Below are 26,227 nucleotides of genomic sequence, written 5' to 3'. Positions count from 1 at the left end.
AGCTGTACCATCTGAAACTTGCCTCTCTCAAAATTCATGATCAAGGAACTGCCTTCCTCCAGAGGGATTCTCCAACTGCCTCTGGATGATACTTGTGAGTAAGCTACCTGAGATCTAGATATAGAGCTTGCAGTAACTCAGATGCGAGATCAAAGGCTACCCCAACCACAGGAGCTCGCTTGATGGGATTTCTCTGATATTGCTCTACCCTGTACCCTATTCTAACCCTAACCTTTGTAACCAACAAAGTTCTCCTTTGTACCTAGCGTGGGAGACTTCCTGGGTGTGGGTCTATATTGTGCCTTGGGGTCCCCTTGGTTTGGCTGACTAAGGGAGACCACTACTTGTGCCCATGGGAGTCTCAGCATTTGCAGATAGATGATGGTCTGGCTGTGAGGAAATGGGTGGATGGATGGAAGGAATGGTGGATGGATGGAAGGAATAGTAAGTGCAGGTCCCAGTGCATGGCTCTCCTTCTCACTCCTACTAGTTGTAGCCCCTGCTCCAGCATGACCTACTGGCCAGGGCACTCCCTTAACCTTGAATTATTCAGGGAGCTCCTGCAGATGCTCCTGTGATGCTGGCAATGCCCCAGACCCTGGCCTGGAAATTTTCAGTAACCTTGACCTGCAATACCGAGCCAGCTGGTCATACCTCACCTACTTCTGAAGTTTTCAGGGGCATCCACCTGCTTGCCCCAACTTGGATGCTCAGTGCCCCACCACCCCCAGGCCAAGTACTCCAGGACCTTGTAGCTGCAGGGCAGAAAACCCTTGCAGCAACCCTGATACACATGGCCCAGGTATCTGCCAGCAGTGGCCAAGGCCCAGAGGTTACATGGTTGCCTCCCTGCAGGCCCAGGCCTGATGTTCTGCCTTGTGCCACCCTGTCCCACAAGAGACAAGCTGCCTGCATTGGCTTCTGCTTGGGAGGGTGGTATCTATACTGAGGTCTGGGTTGCAGGGCATCTGGCTCTGGCCTCTGAGATGTAGCGTATGGGTGCCAGAGTTGGGGACTGTGGTGCTGTGCCCAAGTGCAGGGCCGTAGAGGTCCCTGGCTGGGTGTGTACGTGTCGGGGTTGGGGTCTGCGAGGCTGTGCCAGAGCATGTAGATTCTCTTTGGCTCAGTGTTAGTCTGCATGTATGTCATGAAGTGCTTTGTGACAGGGTATGGGGGCATGGCCCAGGGACATGGGTGCAGGGGGGAAAGACACATCGCTTCCCCCTGCTGCTTGCCTGCAGCTGACAGGTGTCTGAAGGCAGGGCTGGAGAGAGAGGCTGTGATTACTTGGCACCGAGACAGCCCAGGACAGTGCTGCGTGCTAGCAAACCTCCCTGCAAGGGAAGTGTAGGGGGGCTGCAAAGCAGGCCGGGATGCCAGAGGACAGCAATCTAATTTTAATGGATAGGGAAACAGTATACAAGTTCAATACATTGATCTAACCTGAATTGATCTCAACTGAGTGTACCTCACATTCACTCTATCTTAGGGCACTTGTGCCATGTTTAGACTGGTCTATGAGTGCTAAACTTCTGTATGGTTATGGGTTTAGATCAATCTGTGTTCACTTAGACAAGTTTAAGTGTAATGTCTGTATGTGACCTAAAAGTAGAACTCGGGTTCTAACTGAATGACCTACACCCATGTTTTGTTGTGTTAAAGAGGTTATCTCTATAGAGATTTAGACTTGTCAACTCAAGTCAGCAATTGTTGACAAGTATCTTGCCCTGTTGTGCTCATCAGAATCTCTACAGCTTTTCTGTTTGTAGCCAAATTAAGCTGTAAATTTGAGGAGAAACTTGATTACATCCACATGCAGCTCAGATGTATCAAAATTTGGCAATCAGACAGTATCATTTTAGTACCATGATAGCAGCCGAATGCAGCCACCTCTCACCTGTTTAAAGTTTTATATTCTGAGAGTCTTTGCTCTCATTCAATGGTTTTCAAAATCGCCTTCAGTATCTTATCTGCATTGCAGGACTGGTCTACTTCCTGCTGCTGTATGGGCTTCTCTACAGACATATAGAAAAGTTTTGTTTTTTTCTGTATACTAAAATTCTTTTCTGTGTAGTAAAGCAATCTCTACCCATTTAAGATTATGTTTAGCTTAATATTTTCTGTATTACGGTAGTGCCAAGGAACTTCAATCAAGAATGCGAGTCCCATTTTGCTAGGTAGCATACAGACAAATAAGAGAATGAGTATGTAGCAGTAGATAAACAGAGCTGCCTGTACATGTGCTTGGAAGTGTGTGTGTGTGGGGGGCAGGGAGGGGGTGCTGCTGGTGGTGTTTTAATTAAAATGATTTCCAACAGCAGCTGTAATTAAAATGCTGCAGCATCATGTGTATTAAACCCCCATGCATTTAAAAATGGCTGTGGGATGCTTTATCTAAAGCTCATTTGGTAAGGTTTAGTTAAAATGCTCTGTGGCCATTTTTAAATGCATGGGGGCTTAATACACATGATACTGGGGTGATGCTGCAGTGTTCTAATTAGAACACGGAGCAGACTTAATTAATCGAGTCTGCTCCAGTGCTTTCTAATTAGAATGCATCTGAACACATGTATAGTCAGTCCAGGTGAACAGACAAAGAAATTGGGTAAGAAAGGGGAAGACTTGGGGAAAAGACATCAGAAAGGAGGCCAAAGTTCAGGACTGGGTGGAGGCTTGAAGAGGGCATTAGAAGTCATGCTTGTAGATTAAAGCATCTAGGGACAGGGTGCAGAGATGAAGGAGGGTGCCAAAGATTGAGTCTTGGGGAACAACCTATGAAAAAGGAAGGAGGAAATGAAATGCCCCCTCCCTCAGCTGACACATTGAATAGCAGAACCATGAAAGGATGTAGCCCCAGCAGCTAATAGAAAAAAGATTTTAAAATTATGGAGGAGTTGATAGGATGGGGTACACAGAAGTTCAGGAATAGTAAGGGAGGGGTAGAGGTCCTAAGAATTGGCCAGGAGAAGTTTTTTTTCAGTACAAGGAAGGTTTGCAATTAAAAAAAAAAAAAATCCAGCGTATGTCTTTTTTCATATTTAATCTAGATTTATTATGCAGCAGGAAAAATAATAATTTTTCAGCTGTATTTGAAATAAGGCTTAAACCACTTGGGGATAGAGCAAAATAACTGCACTGCATAGACCTTGAATCTCTTTCAGGTGGTCGGATATCTAAATTATTTAAAAGCTGTTTTTTTTTCCCTTTGGAGGCAGCTTGGAGAGGTTGTGGCAAAGACTTAGAAATGCAATTATGAACCACTTCTTTAAATATGTAAGGAATATAATAGAATTAATCATAGCATGAGTGTAGCTCTTCTGTAGCATGCAAGTAGGAAAAATGCAGAATGTCTTCAGGTTTATCATTGTTGTGTTTGACAACAACATTGACTTTTACACTGGGAATATATAGATACTATTGTTGCTACTCTGTTGTTCCTTGACACTGAATAGATATTGTAAATGAGTCAGTAAAGTTTTGTTTTTCATTTTGCTTCTCAGTCTAATGACAAGTATGTCGGATAACAAGCAGAGGCCAAAATATGTTCGTTTGTTGAATCTTGCTATGGAAAGATAGATAAAATTGAATTGCCTTCCCTGAATGCATAAAATAGTTGATGTTAAATGCGAACCTAGAACTTTTTACTGTTTTAAGAGCCCTGTGTGATTCTGAGAAACAATGCCTCTCTCTGAAAAGGGCCAAGTCTCTGTTCTCTGTATATTTGTTAAACATTTTTGAAAACGCATCATAAAAGATGTAAACTAGCAGGTCAGTTGCCTTCCGTTGTTCAAAGGAATACTTTAAACTCATGTACCGCTGTAAAAGCACTTTTTAAAACATCAAGCTACTTCACACTGATTGTTTATTACACTTATACCTGTGTTGGCTTTCCTCAAAGCCAACCTTAGAGAGAACTTTACTCCCTTTTGTATCAGGGTATGTTTTCACAACAGAGTTAACTTGTGTTATTAGTGTTTGTATGTGAAAGGTTATATTGTAAAGCCATACTCAATTCTGTCCACTTAGTGCATTCACATTGGTGCCTTGCTCATCTGCATAGGCCCTAGGACTTCTGCGGAAGGATCTCTGTGTTCTTAGCACTGTGGTGCAGACGGGTTCTGTGAGTCTTTCTCTCTGAATTGTGGGAATGCATATGTGTCTTTTAGGGCACACAGGGACATAGATCTGGAAGAGATCACCCAAGCCATCAGGTCCAATTGTCTGTTATCACAGGCAACCATGTAAGAAATGTTTGTCCAGCTGGGTCCCCAAGTATATCCACTCCAGCCCTTTCTGTACATCAGAGCCTCAAAGCCTCCTATAACACACTTAGGATCTTGGCTACTATAAGAGCAGCAGCACTAGCAACAACAAAATCAACTTGCCACTCATGCCCATGCAGTGAATGCAATAAGAATGCAAGAACACAACCAAAACTTTGGGCACCTCCAGTGGCAGGAAATCAATGAGGTTAAATATGGCCAGCAGATCCTATGAAGTGGATCACTCCCCCTGACAGAGAGGAAACCACCTTTCCTGCCATAGTCTTTTCCAGTCTGACCTGGGGGAAATGTGTTTCTGGTACCAAATCTGGCATTTGCTTAAATCCCAGAAGCATCAGCAAGATCTACCAGCCAGGTATCTAAGAATATTAATAGCAACCATCAGCTTATCCCAGCACTTGAGTAATATAGCCCGCATCCACACAACAGTAGATAGCAGTCAGAGCATAAGCAGCAGTTGAGTTTTAGCATATAGCTAGCTCAAAAACACTGTCTTACTCATATGAAAGGATTTATGTGCAGACAAGTGGGAGTTTTGGGACAGGGAAAAGTTAGGGCCTGAGTTAACTCTGCTGTGAAGATAAGCTTTCATAGAATTGGCATTCATCTTGCACATGTTCTAATGTGTATATACTGCAAAAATACTAATTTAGCAAGTGTAAAAGTAAAGAGTTATTATATAAGATTCTCTGGGGGGAAAAGGATGTTTAGGTCCAACTACTGAACACAGTAAATTTTTGCAGTCACTGAAAATGCTGAACATTAAATATGGTATTCCAAACTTGTTTTACTGAATGTTACTTCTGTCTACCAGAATATCTTGAGGTGTGATCTTTTATTATCTTGAAAATTATCGTCACAGTATTTACTTGCATGCCACACTCCACTTCCCCCCCCCCCCAAATTAGCTCTCTAAAATTGGGGTGCACATGTTAAGCAGAGAAGATTATTTCAGCTCTGAAATAGCATTATAACAGCTTCTGCGCTGCTTCTCTCCCTTCTCTCTGGCCAGCATTCAGCAGGGGCAGAGTCGAGTTTAACTTCTTACAGCCACAGCTGAGCAAATTTTGGCTGAGCAGTCAAAAGTTGCTGCCAATCTGGCAGTGGCTGTGATGGGGTTAAAGCTTGTACTTTTGCATGAAGAAGTCAGTGAGCTGGCTGAGGGAGACTGATCTGCTCTGTGCAGTCAGCTTTTGGCCATGACTCTGGAAAAATCTTTTTCTTCTTCATTCTGTCTTCCTGAAATATGATGAACATTTTATTTGGTGGGGTTATATACAAGAAAATATGGTAATGTATTAAGTGCCAATAATATTTAATGAACAGCCTAAGATGCAGTTCTTGTTCCAAAGAGACAACAAGACAAAAAAACACAAAATAAAGTGGCAGGTTCCAATAATAATAATAGTATCATTATTTTTCTCTTTCATTTTACCCTTTAAGTATTGTAGATGGATGACAACACTTTTATCAAGGCAGGTTGGGGCTTCAAGTGCTTCAAAATAAAGATATGAAAGAGGAGAGGCTGGGTGCCTGAAATACTGGAGCAAAAAAAGCAGGTCGGTTGATATGGTTCCAAAAAAATGTTTTAGTTGGCTAATATGCAAGTGATGCAAAATGTGGGCTGCAACACTAAAGAAAGTGACATTGTTACATGGTTGGAAATGAGAGATATAAGGTTTAGAGGTGTGAAGATTGTGAGCTTTATTCCTGAATAGTTGTATGACCTTAAAGAAGTTACTTGATTTATCTTTGCTTGAGTTTATGCATCTATCAAATGTAGAAAACAATAATGTACCACCTTTGCAAAGTGCTTTTAAGGCAGGAAAGGTGCTATTTACAAAATATGCAAAATGATGGTAGGGCTTATACTGGCAGAAATGTCAGACTTGGTAAGAGTTCCTTGGTACATCCAATGGGTACTTCCTCAATATTACCATTCACAAATTAACTTGATGAAAGTTATAAAAGCTGCCGATCTGATTTGGTATATATTTTACTAAAAAAAAAAAGGCCTGTCTACACATGCATTAATGTGCCATAATTACGGTACATTAAGTTTAGTACCTGTAAAAACAGGTACTAATTTAATGAGCTGTAATTAGTGCTATTGTGCAGTAGTGCCAATGCATGTTTTTTATGTGATACTGATGTGCATTAGACTAATTCTACTGTGCAGTAGCCTGGTTTTGTCTGTGGTGTGTTACTGTGCAGTGGAATTAGTCTATTGCGCTTCTAGCATCTCATGTGGATGTGCCCATTCAGAACCAATATATATTCTTTCTTTTGCTCTGTGGAGCTTATTTAACAGATTTTTAAGGCTAGAAGACACCACCATGCCTCCTGATTCTGCCTTCAATTCCAGTGGCTGTGCTTTGATTAGAATACAACTTTTAGAAAAAAAAGAAAATATTAATTTAAGAATTTAAAGTGGTGGGGTTTTTCCAGTGATTAATTATGCTCAGGGTTAAAAAACTATACCTTTTAGAGTCTGAATTTGTCTAGCTTCAATTTCCAGCCATTGAAACTTGTTACACTTTGTCCGTTAGACTGAAGAGTCCTCTATTTTCAAATTTTGCTTCTCCATGTAAGTCAGATTATGACCAAGTTATCCTTATCCATGGTTTTTTAGGTAAACTAAACTGTCACAACCCAGTGGTTTTGGTGCCTCGGCACAGTGGAATTTTCCTGCCACATGAGAGCCTCTTGCAAAAGTAAAGGCTTTCTGTTGCTGCAGAAAACCCCCGGTGCAAGAGAGTTCCCGCCATTCGGATGTAAATTTGTGTCCCGCTATTGGCCAGTTCTAAATTATGCACACGTGGCGGCTAGTAATTGGCTTGCTGGCCGTTTAAAAATTAGCGCGACTTCTGCCCAAGCCGGAAAACTTTGAGCACGCTGCAGAGTGCTTCTGAAGATATCTGACTCGTGGCTGAGCTAATAGATAGCCTGATCACCTATCGATTCGTCTCCCCGTTGCCGAGCGCAATCCCAGACGTATCCCTTTTCCTGCCGGCCTGATTTGTAGACGGACGTGCTGGTCTGAGCCCTGCCTGAGCCCTGCCAGCTGGAACAACTAACGTGGTTGTTCAGACAACCGGACCATTTTTGTCGCAACAGCAAGCGACATAAGTAAAGTTTTACAACCATAAAGCTTTCTCAGCCTCTCTATTCACCAGCCCGCCCTGACGAACGAGTAATTATTGAATCACCTTGAGTCGGCTTTAGCCGTCTGAGACATAAACAAGTTAAGAGGCTGTGACTTGGATGACTGCACGGTCCGGTGGGTGGCAAAATGGCTAGAGGGTCATACCCAGAGAGTCGTAGTGGATGGTTCGGTATTGACTTGGAAGGGTGTGGGCAGTGGGGTCCCGCAGGGCTCAGTTCTTGGACCGATACTCTTCAATGTCTTCATCAGCGACTTGGACGAGGGAGTGAAGTGTACTCTGTCCAAGTTTGCGGATGACACAAAACTGTAGGGAGAAGTGGATACACCGGAGGGCAGGGAACAACTGCAAGCAGACCTGGACAGGTTGGACATATGGGCGGAAAACAACAGAATGCAATTCAACAAGGAGAAATGCAAAGTGCTGCACCTAGGGAGGAAAAATATCCAGCATACCTACTGCCTAGGAAATGACCTGCTTGGTGGCATGGAAGCGGAAAGGGATCTTGGAGTCCTAGTGGACTCCAAGATGAACATGAGTCGGCAGTGTGACAAAGCCATCAGAAAAGCCAATGGCACTTTATCGTGCATCAGGAGATGCATGACGAACAGAACCAAGGAGGTGATACTTCCCCTCTATCGGGCGCTGGTCAGACCGCAGTTGGAATACTGCATGCAATTTTGGGCACTGCACTTCAAGAGGGATGTGGATAACCTGGAGAGGGTCCAGAGAAGGGCCACTCATATGGTTAAGGGCTTGCAGGCCAAGCCCTATGAGGAGAGACTAGGGCACCTGGACCTCTTCAGCCTCCGCAAGAGAAGGTTGAGAGACGACCTTGTAGCTGCCTATAAGTTCATCATGGGGGCACAGAAGGGAATTGGTGAGGCTTTACTCACCAAGGCACCCCTGAGGGTTACAAGAAATAATGGCCACAAGCTAGCAGAGAGCAGATTTAGATTGGACATTAGAAAGAACTTCTTCACAGTTAGAGTGGCCGAAGTCTGGAATGGGCGCCCAAGGGAGGTGGTACTGTCCCCTACCCTGGGGGTCTTCAAGAGGAGGTTAGATAGGCATAGCTGGGGTCATCTAAACCCAGCACTCTTTCCTGCCTATGCAGGGGGTCGGACTCGAAGATCTATTGAGGTCCCTTCTAACCCTAACATCTATGAATCTATGATGACCTTTTTGAGTCTTTCAATATAAGACCTATTTTTCAGTCCCTTAATCATTTTTGTAATTTTTCTCTGAACACCTCTCCAAATTTTCAACATCTCTCCTGAAGTGTGGACAGCATACCTGATAAGACAGTAGTAGAATGATCAATACGAAGTATAAAGAAAATATAATCTCAGACCTCCCATTTGATATTCCCTTGTTTATATGTCTAAACATTACATTGAGGCAAGGAACTCTTAGGATATCTTTTATTAGACTGACTATGTGTTGGGATGAAGTTAGGCAAAATTTTGAATGCAATGTCTTGCATTTAAAAGCTGGTGCAACTTTATCCCAACTATATAGTTGGTCCAATAAAATATATCACCCTAAGAAATCCTTGCCTCTTGCATAATTTCTGGATCATGGCTACAATATCACTCTTACACTACCGTAAGAATTCCAGTATCTGATGGCTAGAAAATGGCATTTAGAGGCTTGCTTTTGGGAATTGGCTTGTAGGTAAAGTAGATATACATTAGAACACTGGTCCATGGGAACAGCACGGGGTAATTGATTTCTAAAAGCCTGTTTGTGATAGTTTCTTTGAGGCCCACTATATCTAACAGACAAGCAGCAAGCAGACACTAGGCTGGGAAATTGAAGACATGTATCATACTGTTCAGTAACACAAGAAAGGGATTCAGCCATATTGGCCAGGTCACAGTAACCAAACTGCAGGGCCCTTGGGATTTCTGGTTTTGGTAGATGGACCAAATTAGGAGAAACCAGAAGGAACCAAATTAGGATGTGGGCATGTGATGCATTTGTGAAACAAATGAATATGCTGACAGGGCAGAATGTGAACAGTATGACAACCACAGAGAGACCAGTCAATGATGCCTAAAGATGAAGAGTCATCATAGAGGAGAAAAGATACAAAAGGAGGGATTTCAAAGCAACAAAAGGTCCCCGAGAGGGGAACCCGAGGCCATGATAGAGGACACACCACCAGGCCATCTCACCCACTACTGGGAGAGGGTGGGCCTCGGCCTCCAACCTCCAGGCTGCTGACATCTGACATTCAAACTCAGAGTGCAGCTCGCATACTGGCCAGATGTACCTTGACTCTGTGAACCCTGGAACTGGTAGATATAGAACTGCTTGCATTATTTTTATCTGCTATCACTGCGTATCAATGAAATTTGCCTATTTTCAAATGGTGAGGTTGTGGTTGGTCTGAGGGTTTGGGTCTGCCCAGAACAAGGTATGTGGGTTATAAATCCAGTGCCAACAGTATCCTTTTTGGGCAGCATTGTACTGAGAACTCATGTTCAGCTGATTATTCTCCATGACCCTCAGGTATTCTGCAAAGTCACTGTTTCCTTGGAGAAAATTGTTCTATCTCCGATTAGTCTTTTACTCCTTGACCTCTCGGTTCCATCAAATTGGATAACCTAAGCATAGGGGAGTCACTAACAGGTGTAGAACTAATTTGATAGAGCTGTCTCTGTTGATTTCTTTCACACAACTTCTTAATACTGGAATAAGCCAGGATGCATAGCAGATGGCTGGAGAAAATAGAGATTCTAGTGCAGCAGATCTGGAATTTCTCAATCATGTTTTTCAGACTGACCCTGGCTGATGGTTACATTTTGCTTTGCAAGAGACTCCATCTTTACCTGGAAGTTGAAAACTGACCAGAATGAAGTACGTGGTTTTGGTATTTTTTATGTACAGATCTAGCCTCTGGATCCAGTTGAACATAGCCTGGGTGCAGGTGCAGATGCAGAGATTGTCAGGAGACACTTAAATTAGTCTGTCTTAAAATGCTTCTCAACATTATTGTAGTTAAACTTACTTAATAGTAAACTTCCATAATGGATTTTTTTTTTTTTGGATATTGGGTGCTTCATTGACTTTCTTCTAGTGTTCTGCTATCTCAAAAATTAATTTTGTTTTATTAAAATGTTGTTAGTGTATTTGTTAATTCTAAGGGCTACATAGCAAAAGTCTGTACAGAACTGAGTCCACTGATAGGAGGAAATAAAAATGCAGTAATGACTACCAATGCAGTAATGGCTAACAATGTCGCCTTTTCCACTGGCAACCAGGGAACTACAATTCCTAATCATTTTAGAAGTTTTAAAAAAATTACTGTTGTCTGTCATTAACATACATGAACTTTTCATACAAATATTAGCAAATCATGACCACATAATTCATTTAAACAGGAACACAGAGTTGATTTATGATTTATGAATTAACATTTGTCAAAATTAGTGTTAGTGGGGGAAAGAGTGTTTGGGGCAGTATTGCAACAGGCAGAGACAAATTGACATTTACTTTTCATCAGTATGTGGCCACATGGTTTCAGATGATCTGTATAGAGAATATGTACAGAACAGTAAGACTACAAAGAAAATTTTAAATTACTTTAAAAAAACTGAAGCTATTCTAAGCTGTTCCCACATAGGGAAAGCATAGGGATATTTTTATTAGAAGGAATGTTAGTACTTGTGAATTAACAGGTGCCATAGTTTTAACAGGGAATGTGTACTTTTTTTAATTCAGTAAGGATCAACAAGTCAGTGACAAGGAAGTTGAGGAGGAAATAAGTGAATATCAGGTGGGCTGTTAGCTGGTAAGTGGCTTCTGTGTTGTTTTGGCAAAGTATCCCTAGACTCAGTGGCTCCAGTCCCAGCAGGAAACGGGTCTGCCCTACCAGATAGCTCAGGAAAATCAATCTTGAAAGACTAGTTTCAGACCATCTGGAGCCAGATGGCAAACTTTAGGCTAAGGAACTTAAAGGGAGATAGGTTGGACTCATTGAAATCACTGGGAGTTTTGCCATTGACTTCAGTGGGGACAGGATTTTACTCAGTTGTTTTTTTTTTTTTTTTTTTGAGGCAGAATCACTACCAGTACAGAAACCTTTGGGGCTGAAAGCTGAACACTGCAGCAAAAAAGGTGTGTGGGCTGTACTGGAAATAAGGCACAGGATTTTATGAGAGCAGATGGTGACAAAATTCTTTGCTATTACCTAGTGTGTGAGAGCTTGAATTGTGTTAAAATCCATTCTGTTCAAAGTCTGTCTGCAGGAATTCTACATTTCTAAATAAAAGTGTAATAGGATAATTTAGTAATTTGGTGTCTGCTCTCTACTCATTTTCTCTTCTTAAAGAAATTACTAGGATCTAAGCGCACTAATCACTTGGTGTCGTGACTACATATATTGCCGAATGATTCTTCTTGCATTCATTGCTAAGCTGTTGTTTCTACTGGGCATTTTGATTCTAGCTCATGTTTTGTTCAGCTTATTTACTGAATTATCAATCTGTTTGTTCAAACTGAAGGACACTCTATTTATGATTCCTCCATTGAAAAACTGCGCCATAATGAAAACCCGAGGTGTTAGAATTATAAATAAGGGTCCTTGTATCTGAGTAGCTTGATAATTCAGCATGGGGAAAAACATGAAGAAGACTTGAGATAAGAAGTCTGTATGTTCAAATGAAGTGAGAATTACACAGCAATAAAAGCAAGGAATTCTTAATAGAGAAATGTTTCATTGCATTTTTAAGCACAAGATGCTCAGTATAGCATATGTAATGGTAATGCAGTGGTCTCATTCCCTTAAGTTGCAGAGAGTTTCAAGGGAGTTAAATACCCTAAGAATAAGACTCAGAGGACATTTATTAGACTGACAGAAAATGGGATTCAATGCACTGAAGAATTTGTAGGTTGCTGGCATATATGTATACATAGGCACAATGGTGACAATAAAAGACTCATAGCTGCCACATGAACCCTCGTAAAACATTTATTATGAGGTAGCTGGAGATTTTATTTAATTAAGCAAAATGGAGCTGAGATCATGGTAACTCTCATGAGGGCCTGTGATAACTTTCATGACAATTGTGCAAATACTTTACATCACAAATGTTTAAATACACAAGTAAAGTAATATCTTAATTCCACAAAGAGATCACCTATTCAAATCAACAGAAAAACTACTCAAACATCATAGGGTGCATGAATGAAGACTTTGTAAATAACATGCCTCTAGTTACTAGACTTCCAAGTTTTGTGAAGTATATATGATAGGTAATGGAAACATTGGGCTCATTGAAGTCATCGGCATAGTTTCCATTTGCTTCCGTGGGATTCTGTCAGGCCCTGTTTTAGTTTTTTTATTGAATTATATCAGAAGATCAGTATTTATAATTTCTAAGAAAGCTTTACAATTGAGCACTAGTTTACTTCCAGCTATATGGGTACAGTAACTTAGTGTACTCCGTACATCAAAATGCATTATTCTTAAATGTAGAAGAGTGGGGAGACCAGATGCTGCTTTTTAGTTTAAATCAAGAAAATTCCTTCAGCAACACCATATGTACATAGCATTCATTTCTTTAAAAAAAAAAGCCTGAAAATACTTAGTATTTCTGTGTTAGAGGACAGGCTTGAAATACGCTGTAGGTTAGAATGTTTTCTTATATATGATAGTATATTTCAGCTGCTATCTATATTTCTTTCAAAACAGTAGTTACATTAAGGGTCTTCTTGACCTTAACAGCCCATTGAGCTAGCATGATTCAAGCATACAAGTTTCTGTAGCCTACGGCATAAAAGGGAGTGATGTGGCTAGCACCATGTCCATTTGCCAGGGACTATTTTACAGCTGCAAGGGAGGATGGGGAGGTGGCAGTCGTTGACATAAGTCAGAAACAGGACTTGAACTCATGGCACTGGAGCCATAGCCAGATGTCTTAACTGCTTTTTTACTTTCTACATTTTAAAATGGTCTCCTCTGTAATAGACTGCTTGCACATGCCACGGGTGTTTAATTTGGTTTAGTTCTCCCTAAATTGAAATGGTGGGTTTTTAAAAACACTGCTTCAATTTAGGGAGAATTAAACCTAACTAAACTTCCATGGTGTGTACACAAAGGTGGGGGCCCAATCCTTACCTGCCTCTTTGGCAGTGGGGGTGTGGGGGCCGAGTGATCGCTGAGCTGTGAGGCAGCCCCCCAGGTGGCACCCGCCTTGGAGGTGTTTTATCTTGCTATGTACCAAAGTCATTTAAAGCAGAATACGCTGTCGGGCATGCAAACGGCAACACCATTAAAATGGAATACACTGCCGAATGTACAAACAGCAACGCCATTAAAGTGGTGGAAAAGGGCATTTAAGCCGCTTTAAAGGCCAATTTTGTGGCATGTACAAAGGCCCATAGATACCTATAACTCTTTAACATGTATGGTTTTTGGGGGCAGGACTGCCCCTTACAACCTGTTTATAGAAAGAATAACACAAGAAGGTTTAGACACGGGTAGTTAGCTTTGTTAGTCTGAAGCTAGGCAGAAGGCAGGGTAGGCTGGCAACTTAGATAGTAACTAGTTCAGAGAAGCATAAGCTTCCGTAGGCAAAGGTTTGATTCTGATCTATTTCTGGACATTACTGCAAGATATTTAATCATCATCATCATACATCTAAGAGAGAAACATGTTTTAAAAGCAAACAGTGGGTATATTTCAGAAATATGTACACCTTGAGCTGAGAAGAAACTTCATCGTGGGAGCACTAGAGTTCACTAAGTCATCCCCAATATCCAACCTCTGCTTTCCTCCACAAGAGCCTTTTACAACCTTGCAGGATATAGAAATTAATCCAGAAAAAAAGAATGCCACACTCTTGTGTAGCACAAATAACTTTATCAGAACAAGAACATGTCATGGTTAGTAAAATGGACTGTGACATGTTAGTGTGTGGATCTACATCAAACTACAAATGCCTTTTGTTTCATAAGTCCCATTTTGTAAATAGTGCTGTAAGGACACTTTTGTTTTTTAACTTCCTTTTTATGCTGAAACCTCCAGGGAGTTGTCAGGAGAAATTCTTGCACCTCATTGATGGCTAACAATGCAGAACAATCAAGGATTTTTAACCTGGAGCTCTCCCATTCAAATATAAGCAACCTAAAACAATGAACTAGCTGCTGCCTGCCAGAGGAATGGGCTTGTAAACAAGTAAAGATCACTTGATTTAGGAAATCTGAAGTCACTGAAGGCAGTGCACTGACAGGGGGAAACTAAGGGTGTGTACCAGATTGTGCCCTAGATTTCAGCATCAGGTCTCATTCTGAATTCCCTCTCATTCCTGAGCCTTGCACATCTCACTACATGGCTCTGTGGCCTGCATCCAGCCTTTAGGCCTTAAGTTTTACACCCCTGACAATAAAACTCCGTGGCCTCCATGACCCGAACATGTGTCAAACATGGTGTTTGCACTTTCAGTGCCTAGAAATTCTAAGGCAAAGAGGAAGTGCCTTTATAAAGTGTTTTAATTTTTCTACAGAGGCCATTAAGTCTTATCCAGTTATCCCTCCTTAGAGGTCCATAACCTGTATTTCACTAAAGCATACCTTCCAGGAAGACATCAGATCTTGATCTGAAGACAACTAGAGATACAGTCTACCACTCACCTTTGTTGTTTATTCCAGTGATGAATGACCTTGTTAAAAATGTGTCCTTATTTTCAGCTTGGGTTTGTCTGGCTTCAGCTTCCAGTCATTGACTCTTAAGCCTTTCTTGGCTAGATTAAAAAGCCCTTACACATCCAGTATTTTCTTTCCAGAAAGTTACTTTTAAATTATAATCCTTTCTGTTCTCAAATACTCTTTTTGATAAGCTAAACAGATGGACCCTTTTGTGTGTCTCACTGTAAGGCATTTTCAAAGTATTTTCAGAATGGTGGATACCACAACAAGCAGATCCAGAATTTCCTAGAGCTGGGCATGGCACCCTGTGGCAGGGTGCTCAGCATGCCTATCACTGTAAGAGGGGAAGAGGCTGCATGAGAAGCAGCCTGCAGGTGTGGCAGGAGGCAATTAGAGAGTCACCTGGCCATAAATGGGAGGTTGGCCTTGAAGCATATGAGTCCAGGGCCTGAGCTGGTCAGGCAGTCTAGCTCTGAAAGCCATGGAGATAGGAGCTTCTGGTCTGCAACCAGGTTCCTGGCAAACATGTGAACTGGGGTAAGCCACTCTGGAGGTTTGTGACTGGGACTAACGGGTGGAGGAGGTCTCAACAGGTCTGTGAATAGAGAGGCCTGGGAGCCAGGGCTGGTGAGCCCGTATCCCAGAGGTGTAGAAATAGGCCTGGAAATAGAGAGGCCTGGGAGATGGGGCTAGAGAGTGGATAGTTTGGGGAGGGGAGGGATGAGCAGAGAGCTGGAAAGTAAGGAGGGCCAGGGTGCCTGTAGTCTCAACTGGCCTAGGGGTGTGGCCAGGGTCTCGGGAGACTGAAGGTCAAGGACCACTGCCAGAGACCAAGGGGGTCAGAGGACCTGTAGTCCAGTAGGGGCATAGACAGGGTACGGAAGCCCGGAGATTGTGGCTATGGTCCTGGAGCCCAGGAGGGATAGAAATAGGAGCCTGATAGGGCAGGATGTGGTGCTCGGGAGTACCCCGCAGAGGTGAAATGCTCAGATGGGGAATGCAGGCTGAGGTGCTGTGCTTGGGAATAGCTGTGAGAGGCAAAGTGCCAGGGTGGAAAAGGAAAGCCTGGAAGTTAGACCGGGGAGAGACTGAGCTAGGTGAAGTACCCAGGCAGGGAGGCCTACTCACAGAGACTGAGGCTATGGCCCAAGGAGGCTGGTGATGGACTCAATTGATAACATTTGCAAGGCATGGGCATGGTGCAAGGGTGGTTGGAGCTATGTTATAAATCCATAAGGCAAGGTAGAGACTCCTGAATACCCACAGGGATGGGGGATCCCTGGGGCAGCCTCTCTTTCTGAAGATCTAAGAACAACAAGGCGTTGCAGGCAAGGTGAAGGGGGAGCAAGCCTGAGGAGTGTGGGTGCAGCAGTGGCTAAGGACCACCAGGGGACATTGTGGACCCCCTGGGATGAGTGCTTGTTACACACACCACTCCTCAGACTATGGGGGGCATATGGGAGCGAGGCACCGTTTGAGCCTCTAGGCCAGTGGGAAATACTGGGGAGCCAAGCATGGATCAGGTGCACAAAGAAGGGGGACCTGCCTGCCGCTGCTGCTTTCCCCAGCTGACCCCAGCATGGGAACAGCACCAGAGCTGCTCCTGCTCTGTTTCAGCTGGGGACTGTTGGGAGTGGCTGTGCATGGTGCCAAGCTCTGCTGGGAACGGGAGCAGCAGCATGCAGGTTCCTCCTTCTAGCACCTGTTCCCAGCCTTCCTCATCCCTTTTGTCCCCCTGTTGACATGGAGCAAGCACTAGAAGAAGGAACTTGTGTGCTGCTGCTGTTGCCAGCCAAGTCTGGTGTCACAAACCCCATTATATTTTTGTGGGGTCTTGTGAATGTTTTCTTGTACTAAGATGGCATGTGTGGTAGGAAAGGCATCTTGTAGGAAAGTCCATATTATGTTGTATCTACTTGTATTGTTGTTATCACTGTAGCAATTACGTTATGCTGTCTATATCCAAAACCATAAAGATATATGTATATGGTTTAGTCAAGGAAAGGGAGTGGGCAGAACTTTGCTTTGTGATTCTCAGACACTGGGTGCATCTACATTAGACTCTGACTGGGCAGTGGCCAAAAAATACTGTGCAGTAACGCATCACAGCACAGACAGTGCTAATACACTACTGCACAGTATTATTAAGTTACTGTGCAGTAGCGTTACGTAAAAGATGTTCACTGACCCTACTGCTCAGTAAGTCCAGTTATTGCTAATACAAGTACTATATAAATGAGCAGTTACAACTGTGCAGTAGCATCTTGTGTAGACGTGCTTTGTGTGCAAGAAGAATTGCCACTCCCAGACACAGGCAGAAGGAGTTGGGCACCCAAGTAATTCCTGTAATGGGGAAATTGTCTCTGCTATAGCAAAGGCAACTGAGAAGAATGGCCCATTAGACCAGAGGAATGCCTCCTAACACACGGAGACCTGAAATTTCTGGAGGAGTCTGGTGGCTCATAGGCAATTAAAATACTACCAATTTGGGAGGGGGGCATGCAGCTTGGAGCCTTTTTAGGGTCTAGCTACGATAGAATCGCGGTCTTTTGGATCCCAGGCTTTGGAGGTTCAGTAGCTTCAGCAGGCAGGACTGGCAGAATCGGCAGGAAAGCTGAATTGTGGAGATACTGGCAGACTCATGGGAGAAGTAGGGTGCAGCCAGAAGACAGCATAAGAGACTTAAAATGCTGTGTTTTTCTGCCTTCAAACTTGTGGTAATTTTTTTCTTGTAAAATTATTTTCTTCTGTGTTGTTTGGTGTCCTTACTGATTGCTTATGGGTAGAATGATCCCTGGGCAAATGATAATCCAGGCTAGCTATGGAAAGAAGGACCTAAAAATTGTTTCACAACCCAAAGGGAAGGTTACTTGGAATTGGCAGAGAGTCCCCTGCTGCAGCTGTGGGGTCCAGTGTAACAGCAGTGGTGCTGAGGCTTGCAGGAATAAAAAATTGTCCCAGGACAACCTCAGTCTGTTCCTTGAGACAAGCACTGGTGCAGCTGGGAGAAATTCGGGACTCTAGGGGTTGCCAGTGAATGGATTTGTGACACCTGGCTCCCCACATACCTGCTTCCTACACTGACTGGTGCAGCTCTGGGGCTTCCCCTGTGCCTGCACCAGCTGGGCACAGTGGCAGCAGTGTACAGGAATGCTTGGGGTGGGTGGCAGGGAGCAAGTGCAGGATGAGGAAACTTGCCCACTGTTGCCACTGCCTTTGCTAAGCCCAACACCCCCAAGCAGCCTCAGTCCACAGCTGGAGCAGGGTAGAAGCAGCTGTGGGGCTCCTCCTGTGCCCATGTTAGCTGGAGACGGCGATGGCAGTGGCAGAAGGTAGGTGTGACCACACCACTGCACACCCCCTGGATCTGTCCCTTGATACCACAACTGTATGAAGTATTCCACTTTATGGTACTTCTAATTTTGATAGGTAAAATCATCACCCTAATTCTGCTCAATATTCCTTTTTTAATTGTTTTTTTTTTTTTTTTACTTCAATGGATTACACAAGTCTCTTTGCCACAGATTCATAGATTCATAGATGTTAGGGTCAGAAGGGACCTCAATAGATCATCGAGTCCGACCCCCTGCATAAGCAGGAAAGAGTGCTGGGTCTAGATGACCCCAGCTAGATACTCATCTAACCTCCTCTTGAAGACCCCCAGGGTAGGGGAGAGCACCACCTCCCTTGGGAGCCCGTTCCAGACCTTGGCCACTCGAACTGTGAAGAAGTTCTTCCTAATGTCCAATCTAAAGCTGCTCTCTGCTAGCTTGTGGCCATTATTTCTTGTAACCCCCGGCGGCGCCTTGGTGAATAAATCCTCACCAATTCCCTTCTGTGCCCCCGTGATGAACTTATAGGCAGCCACAAGGTCGCCTCTTAACCTTCTCTTGCGGAGGCTGAAAAGATCCAGTTTCTCTAGTCTTTCTTCGTACGGCTCGGGGATCGGCTTGGTCTGCAGGCCCTTAACCATACGAGTTGCCCTTCTGTGGACCCTCTCCAGGTTATCCGCATCCTCCTTAAAGTGTGGCGCCCAGAATTGCACGCAGTACTCCAACTGCGGTCTGACCAGCGCCCGATAGAGGGGAAGTATCACCTCCTTGGACCTATTCGTCATGCATCTGCTGATGCACGATAAAGTGCCATTGGCTTTTCTGATGGCTTCGTCACACTGCCGGCTCATGTTCATCTTGGAGTCCACTAGGACTCCAAGATCCCTTTCCACCTCTGTGCCACCCAGCAGGTCATTCCCTAGGCTGTAGGTGTGCTGGACATTTTTCCTCCCTAGGTGCAGCACTTTGCATTTCTCCTTGTTGAACTGCATCCTGTTGTTTTCTGCCCACTTGTCCAACCTGTCCAGGTCTGCCTGCAGCTGTTCCCTGCCCTCCGGCGTGTCCACTTCTCCCCATAGCTTTGTGTCATCTGCAAACTTGGACAGAGTACATTTGACTCCCTCCTCCAAGTCACTGATGAAGACATTAAAGAGTATCGGTCCAAGGACAGAGCCCTGCGGGACCCCACTGCCCACACCCTTCCAGGTTGAGACCGACCCATCCACCATGACTCTTTGGGTGCGACCCTCTAGCCAATTCGCCACCCACCGGACTGTGTAGTCATCCACATCACAGCCTCTTAACTTGTTCACCAGTATGGGGTGGGATACCGTATCGAAGGCCTTCCTGAAGTCTAAGTATACGACATCCACCCCTCCTCCTGTGTCCAGGCGTTTCGTAACCTGGTCATAGAAAGAGACTAGATTGGTCAGGCACGATCTGCCCGCCACAAACCCGTGCTGGTTTCCCCTCAGCATAATTTGTCCTGCCGGGCTCTCACAAATGTGAGCCTTGATAATTTTTTCAAAGACTTTACCAAGGATGGAGGTGAGACTGACCGGCCTATAGTTGCCCGGGTCCTCCTTCCTCCCCTTTTTGAAAATGGGGACCACATTGGCCCTTTTCCAGTCCTCCGGGACTTGGCCCGTGCGCCACGAGCGTTCGAATATTCCCGCCAGTGGCTCTGCAATGATGTCGGCCAGTGCCTTCAGCACCCTCGGATGGAGCCCATCCGGGCCTGCCGACTTAAAGGCATCCAGTTCTTCCAAGTGACTCTGCACCACCTCAGGATTTACGTATGGAAGTCTGGTGCCTTGCTGCTGCCTCTCTACAACCCCAGTAAGAGACTTGTCGTGCCCCTCACTTAGGAACACTGAGGCAAAGAACTCGTTGAGGAGTTCAGCCTTGTCCCCCCTGTCTGTCACCAATTGTTTCTGCCCATTTAGCAGTGGTCCTATTCCTCCCTGGGCCTTCCTTTTACTCCCAATATATCTAAAAAACAATTTCTTGTTGTCTTTTACTTGGGTTGCCATCCTCAGCTCCATGGTAGCTTTGGCCCGTCTAACTGCCTCCCTACAAGCACAAGCAGAGGAGGTATATTCATCTTTAGTGATCTCACCTTGTTTCCACTTTTTATGTGCTCCCCTTTTGGCCCTTAGGCTGCCCTGGATTTCTCTGGTCAGCCATGGAAGCCTCCTGGCCCCTTTCCCTTTTTTGCCTCGCTCGGGGATCGTCTTGCTTTGTGCCCGAAGGATCGTTTCCTTTAGGCACAGCCACCCTTCTTGGGCTCCCATCCCTTCAAAACTCCTACTCTGCAATGCTTCTTTGACTAATCGCCTGAGTGCATTGAGATCAGCTTTCCTAAAGTCTAGCACTTTCACCCTACTAGTTACCTTACCCACTCGACGTCTTATGTTGAATTCTATTATTAGGTGATCACTGTCTCCCAAATGGCTACCGATCTGGAGGTCCCCTATCATGTCATCCCCAGAATCTCCCCGGGAGCTCAAACTGAGATGTTTGTGCATAGTGACTACTAGATTGATTTCAAGTTGATTGTTTTCTTGGATAGTGTCCTGAATTCTATACATTTTCCATGTCTTTCTTGTTCTTATTTGTATAACTTTGCATTTGGCTGCATTCAACATTGCCCCTGCCAACTATAAATTTTTCCCTGACATCTTTCCTTAGTTCCCCTTATCAATTTTCTATATTTCTTAGCAATCAACATAAATGAGAAGTTATCTGTTTCTCCTTTTCCCCCTCATTGTTAATTCCTAACTGATGTTTTCACTTATCACCTGAATCAGAATGAGCTTTTAGCCACAGTTATGGAATTGTGGCTTTTTGTTTTATTAGTGGTTGCATACAACCTCCAACATGTCTGCCAAACTAAAGTTCTCCATAGCACCAAGTTTTTTTTTCTTTCCCTACATTACAGAAACGTGCTTAAGTGGTAACTCAATCAGTTGTCTGGTCTGATTCAGTGCTATGTGACATATCTCCACTAGCCTCTGCTCCTGAGTTAGTTAGCATTTCTGATCAACATACATTAGAGATTTTGTGCTTCTGAAGGCACAGTAGGTGAGACTGGTATGTAGACTGGTTGCTAGAGACCAGGAAATTCAGGCGGAGCCTTAGTAATCATGCCTCCTGTTTGTCCCTCCTTTTTCTGGCTCTGATTATTGTCAGTAAATACAAGAAGTAGGGTACAGAAGGACCACCTGCAGACTACCTGGGCTTCTGTTTTGCTTACCATGGATGCAGGGAGCAGAGGGAGCATCTAGGAGGAGGGTAGCTCACCTTTTGGATTCTCATGTTCCAAAGAGCTAGCAGGAGTCTGTACTGCCATCAGGGGTGAGCCAAAGGGGTTTCTAATGAGGATGGTTAACCAGTTAGAGCTAGGGAGCAGGTCTGAGGGTAAGCCAAAGCAGCAGTGTAGCTGTAATGTAGGGTGCCACTCTGTCTTAAATTCGATTGAACAAATGCTTTCCCTCCACTTCTTTACTTCTTTCCATGATTACATTAGAAACAAATTTTAACATTCCAAGACATGTTAATGCCAACCGTGTCCTATCAAGGCTCAGTTGTACCAGTGGCTAAGTTCAAGAAGCCAGTGGCAGAAGTGCTCTAATTTTCAAGCTTTACTCTTAAGCGCCCGTGTTTAGATTGGGCTGCTGAAGACTCCCGAATAGAGCCATATGGCTGAGCCATCCCTGATTCATAGCCACCTACCTGGATCTGATGCAGCAGTGGCTCATTATGCCCATGAGCTATTAGCCATCCCCACCCAGCATTAGCATGCCCACCCAGCACACCCTGCACCCACTACGTGTTTGTGTCCTAGATGCCTGGGTTGTGTGTCTGTGTGTGCCCTGGGTTGTGTCTCTTTGTGTGCCCAGAATGCCTACGTTCTGCATGTGTGTGTGTGTGTGAGATACCTGGAGTGTGTGTGTGTGCATGTATGTTTCCTGGATGGCTGTATCCTCCCCCTCACCAATATTGGTGGTCCTGACCCTGCACAGTGGCAGGCTGTCTGGATTGGCGAAGCCCTGGTCAAGTAGCTGCTCACCTGTGTGGAACGGGAGCCCTCCCTGGATGAGTAGGGCTGGAGGGCTTTGAGTACCTCTGTCCAGGCACCAGGCCATGCATCTCCAGACCTGGCCCCATGTCACAGGCACTGATGCCCACAGTCCACACCATCTCCCTTCCTCCTTCCCTTCCCACCCTCTGCCAGGGGCACACACCTGGGTGCCAGGGAATAGGGCACAAGGAAGAGATATTCCTTGTTTTAGTCAAAAGTTGAAGCTGACAAACTTTTAATGTGTTTATTAAATAAAAACTGTGCAATATTGTTCCCTCCAGAACTTGGAAACTTCTTAGTTAGCAGTAAGAGAGTCAGGGAAGAGCCTGGCTGCACCAGGAAGTCATGATGTTGAGGGGGAAAGAGGTTGGCAGCCATGAGGTTTCAACTTAACAAAACACAAAGGCTTGGGGCAGCAGGGAGAATATCATGCACAAAACTGATGCCCCTCAGTTTAATTAAATGTTGCTGCTGCCAAAATGTTTGGGTGCATAATAAAGAAAAACTGTGGAACATTGCCCGCTCTGGAACTTGGACCAGAGCCCAGCAGCCCCTGTTTAACTTTTCAGAGGTTGCACCGTTCACCTGCAGGAGGACCTGGGCCTGCAGTGGCCTATCCTGGTGGTCTGGTGGGCCTCTTCCCCGCCCTGCATTTCTTTGGGCCCTGTGCCTCCAGCAGCCAGGGCTAGTGACTTGCCCTGGAAGGTGCGCTGAATCAATGCTGGCTCAAGCATCGGGTCTTGGGCAGCCTGATCCCCCTCTTCTCCCACACTGCTGCTCCCCAAGGCAGGGCTCTCCCAGGCATCTTCACGGATCCTCAGACCACACCATAGATCAGCGGCTCCCATGCACCATATCTCCTGTCCTGGGGCCCTCAACCCCGGGCCGGAAGCCACACAGCTATTCATGGCCCGCCAGTGACCATGGCACAGAATGCCTGCGTTTCACCTCCTAGCTGAAAAATCCAAGATGCCTGGGATCCATCCTTCTGCTGTGGGACCTGGGCAGGCTGGGAAACCTAAGCATCAGGGCCTGGAGGGATGAGCCGTCTCCGGTTCTCTGGGAGGAGAAGGAGGGAGGGAGTGGGGGGTGTTTTGCTAGGGAGAATTTCTATTTCCCACTGTGCCTTCCCTGCAGCAATGCTTATCCATAGCTGCTCTGCAAATGGCACCTGAAAGACTACCAGCAAAAATGTGCACTTTTGCCTTTTGCTTGCAGCTTTGCTTGCTTGCTAGACCCTAAAAAGACTCCAAACTGCACTCCCCACACTCCCATTGGCACTATTTTAATACTGTGGGGCTTGAAAAAAGTTTTCAATGTACATTGGGGTCTATTTGGGCTAGGATTTGTCAGGTGGATCCAGGTAAGCATGTTGGCCTCTCTCAGGAAAGCAATGTGACCTTGAGAGATGGAGCAGTCAGTTGTCAATCGCACAGACTTGTGGCCCCACTCAATTGAACACAAACTGACAAGGCCCCAACAACAATACAGAGGACTGAGCTTCGTGCCATAACATTGTTCTAGGCCAGTGACACAGGGGTTGGTGGGGAGGGTTGTTTGAGACACCCAAGGTCAGTAAGGAGCATCAGTAAATCAGTATCATCAATTTTCCATGTGTACAATTGTTGAGCCAAGAGCATAAATATCTGAGCAGGCAACTATATCGTTCCCCATGAGCACACCCCAATTTACCAAGGAGTCACGTTAGACCCTTCCCTCACCTATAAACATCACATTCAGAAAGTCAGTAGTAAAGTCTCCACATGGGTAGCTGCTTTAAGATGTTTATCCAGCACAACATGGGACGCCAACTTCACAATGCACAGAACCAAGGCACTTGCAATGGTATATGCCCCAGAAGAGTACTGTGTTACTGTATGGTCTAGAAGTTGTTGCACTAAAAAGCTTGATGCTGTACTTAACAGAGCACAGAGTCTCATAACAGGCTGTGTAACTTACACACAGATGTATTTCCTGCAATCTTGGGCATTAGACCAAGTGACATAAGAAGACAGACCCTAACCCTTGCTGCCAGGTTTCTGGGCCCATGGAGAGCCCAGCAGGCTGGGTACTGTAGTCTTGTATGTTGAGCTAAATTTAGGTAAGAGGTGGGGCAAATGGAAATGAAATGATCATTCAGAGTAATGCAGTCTGAAGTATATTTCTACAGTGTTTTATACCAACATCATATGAGTTGCCCATTGGGCATGACTTTCACAGAGTAGCAAGGATCAAGCTGAACAGACTGAGATCTGGATACAGACATTTCAAAACAACACTGTGCAAGATGAACATCTTGGACCAGACCCCTGTGTGAATGTGTTGTTCAGGAAACAGCGCAGCACTTAATTGAAAGCTGCAATCTTTACAAATGCCCAGATGGGGTATATGGGATCTGCACACTGAGCAATAGTACCAGACAGTGGCTTGTAGCTGGCCAGAAGGAACAAGATGGGGGCAGGTTGGAAACGGGGGCTTTGCTTACTCTTGTCAGCAACAGGCAGGGCGTGGGGCCAGCCCGACCCTCAGACAGACCACACGAGCTTTGACTGGGGCTAGACACTGCCCCACGAGGGAGGGTGAGCGGGGTGCTGAGATGTTCACTCTTTCCCACAGGGTGGATTGTGGAGTGCAGCCTACCGTGAGCTGGGATGGATGTGGTATAGATGTTCGCTCGTTTATTATGGCACTCTAGTCTGGTACCACATCCTTCCAGGCTTATCTTAGAGCAGGGCCCATCATTTTTGCAATGCTCTAGGGGCCCTGACCATCTGTTCGGTTGTGGCTTTAGAGCGCTTTCTGCGTGCCTACTGCACAATAAGCGTAACTTCTGTACCTGGCCTGTGAGATTAAAGTTCTTTTCTTTATTGAGAATCTCCAAATCTCCTTCTTTTTTACCCATGGTCCTAGCACTAGTGTATAAGAAACTGAAGCATTATTTCTCTTCACAGGCTTTGCTATGTTGGTTTGAATTTCTCATAACATACAGTTAGAAGCTGTATCAGATTTAGTTCCTTAGCACATTTCCTAGGTTTGCTAGTTTAATGTCCTTCACCACTAAGAGGCCCCACAGGGAGACGCACATATAACCTGACAAATAATACAATACTCTGATTACTGATCCTTTGACTTCTAATTAGCAGAGTATTTCTGTCCTCCCAGCACTGCTCTTCTAACTTCTCTCCCAAAGTCCCACAACAGGATACTTGCTTCTCTTCCTGGCGATCACTGTTGTTTGGATGCAATGCAAGTTCTGAGTAGCGAGTCCTAGTTCTGCTGCATTACCAGATCTCTTGTCACCAGACTAGTTGGTCTGGACTGCTTTTCCAGTCTGACTACACCTGGCCTGCTTCTGGTCTATGGTATTATTGTCAGCTTTGTTTATGCCTGTAGTTTCCAGCAGCAGCACGCTCCCTGCTGGTTATGAAGCTTTCTTGTGGCATTGCCTGCGTGCCTATGGACTGAACCAGTTTGACCCATCTCCCTCTTTCTTGGGAATGATTATCTTCTACCTCAGTCAGTCAGGTGGGTAGCCAGGAATCAGAGGTAGAATTTTCTTTTATTCCTTTAGTCAATGAGAGCTCATGAGGCAGAGGATGCAATTCCCTTTTCTACCTGCTTCCTAATCAGGGCTCATGGGCCTCTTTGACATTGCTCACATAGGGCATTGGGGGCTCTGGATTTTGCATCTTCCTTTCTGTTAAATGT

At 44.8% G+C, this 26,227-nt stretch overlaps 1 long non-coding RNA gene across 1 annotated transcript in view; it reads left to right on the top strand.

Annotated features, from left to right (window-relative positions):
- Window positions 1–5,730: 5,730 nt before the first annotated feature.
- Window positions 5,731–26,227, top strand: part of LOC109281270 (uncharacterized) — a 42,650-nt gene continuing 22,153 nt past the window's right edge. Inside the window, exons 1-2 of the long non-coding RNA XR_002087878.2 lie at window positions 5,731–5,842; window positions 10,233–10,312. This is a non-coding gene — a long non-coding RNA (uncharacterized LOC109281270). The remainder of the gene's footprint in view (window positions 5,843–10,232; window positions 10,313–26,227) is intronic.

This window comes from Alligator mississippiensis, chromosome 2, assembly GCF_030867095.1.
Source record: "Alligator mississippiensis isolate rAllMis1 chromosome 2, rAllMis1, whole genome shotgun sequence".
NCBI classification, from domain to species: Eukaryota; Metazoa; Chordata; order Crocodylia; family Alligatoridae; genus Alligator; species Alligator mississippiensis.
This window is presented reverse-complemented; position numbering and strand designations above follow the sequence as displayed.